The sequence below is a fragment of the Mya arenaria genome, chromosome 8 (genome assembly GCF_026914265.1).
Source record: "Mya arenaria isolate MELC-2E11 chromosome 8, ASM2691426v1".
In the NCBI taxonomy this organism is placed as follows: Eukaryota; Metazoa; Mollusca; class Bivalvia; order Myida; family Myidae; genus Mya; species Mya arenaria.
In genome coordinates, this window is record NC_069129.1 from 39,439,434 (window position 1) to 39,446,088 (window position 6,655).

General features: G+C 30.9%; 1 long non-coding RNA gene across 1 annotated transcript; it reads right to left on the reverse strand.

The window, feature by feature from the left end:
* Positions 1–421: 421 nt before the first annotated feature.
* On the reverse strand, positions 422–4,252 carry LOC128244609 (uncharacterized). The gene is made up of 3 exons (XR_008262957.1): positions 3,908–4,252; positions 2,886–3,002; positions 422–2,598 (listed from the first exon to the last, which is right to left on the reverse strand). It is a non-coding gene; the product is annotated as an uncharacterized LOC128244609 (long non-coding RNA).
* Between the last annotated feature and the right edge of the window lie 2,403 nt (positions 4,253–6,655).

Sequence of the window (6,655 nt, forward strand, 5' to 3'; positions counted from 1 at the left end):
TGCTAAATACCATTGACTGATGTTTAATGAAATTCCAAGTTTTCTAGTTATGCTCCGGACAGAAAAAGATACAAAGGGAATAACTCTTGCAATACGCTGAAATAGAGTTATTGTTCATGTACACTGCAGTTCTAATCATATAGGGGGAGGGGGCAACGTCACCATGCTGGAATGACAACTTGTAGGGAAGAATAAGTTACCTCATTCATCATGAAGAAGTGATATGAAATAACAATTTAACAATTTGTGTAGTACTTTAATAAATATTATCATTTCGTCCGAAAGTTGCAAACATAAATAGACGTAATTATTGAACTGTAAAGTTGCAAACATAAATAGAACATAATTATTGAACTGTTATATAAAAAGTGAACATTGTTTACTAGATGAAATGCATTTATAACATAACATGCCTTGTTTTTAGCTGTTTAATAATACTAATGTTAACTTCTTCACTTACATAGTAAAGGAGAGTAGAAAATGGATGTTTTAGTTGATATTAACACAAAAACAGCATGTGTCTTATTGGACAATGGCATTTTTTTCAAATATGATAAAAATAACGCATTCAAACTGAATATGTATCAGACTATGTATGAAGAAAATAATACTGTTTCTATTTTTCACAAAGGTTTTGAAATACAACAATGCACATATAAGCATAAATAGGCCAAATATGCAAAAAAAAAAAGTAAATAATGTGTGAAAGTGATACTGAACACTTAAAATAATTTCTTTGTGCATTAAATGAATATATACCAGAAAAGCAATACTAAATCAAGTCCAAAATGTATAATAACATGAAGAACACCCCTTTATGAATATCTTCGTAACAAATCAGAGTACATGTAAACAATAATCATTTATATCATTAGTATCAAATGTGTCCAGTTCAAAGTGTGTTTTCATTTGCATTAAATTACATTGTAATATATACCAGAAAAGCAATTATAAAAATCCTTAAATGTATAAGAAACTGAAGACAATAAAGAATAACACCCATTTATGAATATCTCCAAAACAAATCAGAGGTCACCTATATATAAAACAATAATCATTCGTATAATTAGTATCAAATGTGTCTAGTTTTTGTGTGTCTGTTCATTATCTTTAAATGAGCATCTTTAAAGTGGAACTCTTATTTGAAATCAATACATATAATTGTATATATAACACACATCAAATTGAATGAAAAAACAATAACTACTTACTAAATAATGCATTTACTGAAATATCGTTTACTGATAACAAGCTTGTCACCCTGTTTATAATAGCAGAATGCATGACAAATATTAAATGATCAATTGGTGATTGCTAAAAGATTGACTGTGGTCTACTATAGTATCACAAGGCAGAAATACCATGTTTTAAGTTCATTCTTATTAGCAAATTGAACTCAAGATCCTTCATTAGAAACATTGTTGTTGACATCTATCAACCCATTTTGAAAAATGAAAACAATAATATTAATTATCATAAGTCTTATTGGGGATTAAGAGTGCATCTTTAAAAATAGTGTGTGTGTTTTTTCACTTAAATATGTAACAATTCAATTTGACAAATGAGACAAAAGTTAGGAAATAGAAGTAGTAATTGTACATAAAACAAAACATCAACACAAATTGACAAAGCTCAATATAACAGGAAATCTATATTATGAAAACACAAATCCTTAAAGGCCATAATTATTTGAACTGAATTAAGGTATAAGTAATACACACTTTTATAAAGCTTTTACGGACAACATAGTCAATATCATGGTACGTTATGGGACTTTTATCCAAATTTTGAAGATTTTTTACTGTTAATTAAAAATATTTTGTCTTTATTTGATTTTTTTTTCACATTATCAGAGATTATGAAATAAACACAACAGTTTCTGGTAAAATAAACTTCAGTTAACACAAAAATTACGTTCAACCGAACATATTATTGATACACATGGAAAAAAATCATTTTGATTGATCTTGTGAGTCTTCGAAACAGAGCAGTATTTCCATAATAAGACAACCTGCTGAAATCATTTAAATATTTTCTATGATGTCTAATGAACAATTTAAAAGACAATTTATGATAGTTTACCGTTCAGTTTTGAAGAAAATATACATAATGTCATGTAACTATACATTTTTATAACTAATAAAATGCTTAAAAATCAACCTTTTTCTTGTAAAAAGCTCAATTGGACTTATTCATAAAATGTAATCATTCAAATAAATGAATTTTACTTATGATACTAACTCAGAATTCAGATTTAAAAACAATGAATGTACTTTTAAATTAAAATATGTAAAGAAACAAGAACACTAAGTAGGCGGTAATGCCCCTCCAAAAATGTCAGAGTGAAAGTTCTCAACTAATGTCTTTTGAATATTATAACATGTAAACAGTCTCTGTTGGTAATCGATGTCTATTTGTTTTATTTAGTCAATGGTATTCTAACATTTAGAACTTTTCACAATAATTCTTCACTCTTCAACATTTGAAGTTTGGTTTGTTCCCATGCGTTTGTACTTGTAGTGTCTGCACAGATGAAAATTACTCAATGCTGAGTCAATGCTGATTTAACAGGTCTTTACCCATCTAGAATGTTTAGTGCTGTAAAAGAAAAAAAAGTACTTTCTAACTAATTTGTATAGATAATAATACTGCCATACATATACAAAATAAAATATAAACAGTTTAATATTTCTCAACATTATTTAAAAACAACAACAATAAGCTGATACATACATGTATATAATATAAAGAAAATTACTAAATTTATCAATAAAATTCATCATCACCACCACCATCACCACCACCACAACCACTGGATTATTGAAAACAGTGAGTTTATAAAACAACAAACACCAACTCAAATATGTTTTATATGAAATACTCACATCATCTCTATCAGATGTGGATAGACATGGATGTCAAATCTGTCTCAATGATCCAACAAAGTATTTAATGCAGGCTGGAATTCTTCATATAATAGTAATATTCAGTCCTTTTCCTGCCTGAAAGAAATTAGACTTCTGATTATCAACCAACAGAAACTACAACCGTAAAATACAAATGCACATGATTGTATTAATTATACATTCTGCACTAATATCCGTTTTAGCCAAGAGTAAGGGTTGGTAGGCACAAATGTGTAGATGTTGTGCATATGGTTGATAATGATTCACAACAGTATGGCGTTCAACGAGACCTACACCAAGCAAATGAATGTCGCTTGTGTCCAAGCTGTTGTGGCTTCCAGCCCGAAACCATGTACATCTTTTAATACAGGTTTATTTTGAAAATATGCAGTTTGTAAACAAATAATGGGTATTTTTAAGTCTAATATTTTTCTAAGATAAAACAATCAAATAAAAGATTACATACTCATATCATATACATAAATGATGTACATAAGTACATTTAAAAATATGTAACATGTACATAATGCACCAGTCAATTGTAACCACGGCCCTCCAGGTCTGGGGATATGCCGGGGATATGCCGGGGAAATGGGCTGTGTTTTTAACTTTCAGGTGGCCTCGCAGTGCCGGGTGAATACGGTGGTTTTGTCTTTGAGCCAGATATAGCAGGGAATATGCCTTACCTAGGCTCCCTGGGGTACGGGGCATATGGCGAGGATTTGACCATCAGTTCGTCCGACGAGGATTTTACCCGGGGTTGGCTGGACAGAAAGTCAAAGTCCCAGCTGTTCCTCGGACCTGGTGGGGCTTTGGTTACAATTGACTGGTGCATTATAAGTAGATGTAAAGTATGTAACATGTATATTTATAGTACATGTAGAAATATTAAAACGCTGTCTTAACGTTTAGCAAATAAAAATGATTTAAGAATTCCAAAGAAATTAAAAAATAAACATTTTTGAACTCATAAACTTACACAATTACTCAAAAATACTTACATGAATAGCCCTTTGATACGAATATCCCAATTCCATGCTGATTGTTGACATTAATTTTTTCGACAGAAAATCTTCTCTTACGCGTATAATTCACTTATAATCCATGGTTTACTGTAATGACTCAAATTGTTAGATGTATCGTAATCAACTGTCAGTGTGCACTTTTAGTGTTTACTTATTTTAAACGTATATTCATGACAAAACCGAGTTTCCAACTATTAATCGACGATGTAGAAATTCCATTATTGACCTATGAATAGCGGGGAAATACCTTCTGGTTCTAAAAATAGCAACATCCGGATATGTGTAGTGTTCTAAAAATAAAACAACTCGGGGGCAATCGTAATACAATTTTACTAATGTCACCTTCAACACATTAAAAAATAAAGTTAGGTGATGATTTAATCCAATATCGATTTAATTAAAGAAAACAGCTTAACTCATTGTTTATTAATGCAGTAAACATAACAAAACAACATAAAACATAATTATTCCCATTCACATAATTACCGGTCCACACATTTTACATTTCATTCAGAACTCCTCCGAATATTTACATTTCCGGCACATGATATTACAGTTAACCAATCGGAAAACGTAAACGAAACGGGAACAGTTATTAAACTTATTTGTCGTTCTTCAAATATAATGTTTTGGAGATAAATTGAAGACAATCTATTCAACCACAAATAGCATTTTTAACACCCATGCAATCGCCATCCATTTGCATTTTTTAATCATACTAAAATAACAGTAAAACCCAACTGTCAATCAACTTAAAAACCGCTCCTACCACTAACTAAAATAAATTCCCATTCCATAATAGGCGCGCTCTTCAGAGCGGCGCCAATAATTGCAGCAGTTGGCCATACTTGTATTGATATCTGTCACTGTCCTGATAGCTCCCTATCTCAATAAATGCAAAAGGTTGAAGGTTCATGATTTTCCTGGTCCAATATGTCATACAGAAAGAAGATGTTGTATGTCGAATCAAGAAGCTTTCTTTTCAGGCACTCCAAATTGAATAGTACTGTAACATTTGGAGTGCCAAGAATTTGATGGATTCCTAGGCAACAGGTATCAGGTGTTGCAGTACGTTTGGCAAATACTTTTCACCCATCCTTGTAAATCTAAAAAAGCTTTCATTTCGCAAAATAAGTTCATATAACTATATTAAGGTTGCTAAATCAGAGTTTGAATAATTCTGCAAACTACTGTAGATGTGCCTTTATTGCAGCAATTTGAACTCCCAACTCATAATGTCAATTAAGCTGGTTAAGCAATACTGCAGTTCCTTGGTGTGGGGATTGCTTTATTTACTTTAATAAACAAACAGTTCTTGCGTTGGAAAGTACAATGTATTAATATGCATTTTTCTTGCCCTGACTCCATCCAAGCCTTAAATCTTAGATCAACATGTACTTGGGGCTATGTGTAATATCAATGAGAACTATAAATTATGTTCAATTTTGTGTCACTTATGATATTTCATTCCACATACAAAAACACTAATATGTTCTTTAAAACCAATATCCTATGTTATGCTAAACCCATTGCCAAGTTGGTAATTTGAAAAGACAAGAAATTATATCTGGTCAGGGTTTGACATAGTCTTTCTAGACAGCGTGCTGGACTTGTTTTGCAGTTACTTTGAAAATCTTCAAAAGTTAAACTGAACAAGACTGGAGCAAAAAACTCACAATACCAAAAGGGGTTTTAAAGACTTACGAGATCATTCTCACATCACCTATACCATTAGTTCTTATCTACAAACTTAAGTCAACATAATAATTAATGTTTTACATAAATATTGCAATGAATAAAACATATTGCAATAAGTGCCAATTACATAGCAATCAAGTATGATCACTATAGGCCTAAACATGAGATTTCAACATTTCCTGATAAACAATAAAAAAAATTACTTAACAATTTTCTCATTATTTACACAAGCTGAAAAAATGGTCTCTTTTTGAATACTTCACATATTTCATGGCTTTCATCATTCAAACTAACATTTCGCTTGTTATTTCAATATTCAATGAGTTTGTAAACATTCATAAATGATGGTTAAAATTAACATTCATGCTAATCATGCCTACCAAAAGCACCTGACTGACCAATCAGTATCCAATTTTGGCAGGGCTTATTGGTGGTTCATTGAAATCAACCATGACCTCCCACAATCTGCACTGATCAACAGTAGTTAATAAGTTGTTTCAATTGTTCTTATTTTCATAAAATTAGAAAACAGCTGCAGTGAATAAAATTTATTCCTCATCACTGAGAGAAAGTTTAGAAAAATGAACGAAGCCGAGTTACATCTAGTAGGATATCAAATCCTACCTATGTAGGATTCAAGATGGCATTAAAATTATGCCATCTTGAACTGCACCTCTAATGGACATTGGGAAAATGTCAGAAAACATACTATTTATTCATCCGTGTTTAGTACAAACATTATATGGATAAATCTAATTTCTTATATAATTAAAACCACAGGCATCTGAATCATTGTTTGTCACTAAAATGTTGTTTAAAACCATTTTGGGTACGTACAATGAGATAAACAACACATCTGAGGATATTTAGTGTCTTTCATATACAAAAAAGTTTCTTTATTGTATATCAAAGACACTAAATATCTTCAGATGTGTTGTTTATCTCATTGTATGTACCCAAAATGGTTTTAAACAACATTTTAGTGACAAACAATGATTCAGATGCCTGTGATTAAAACGTACTTTA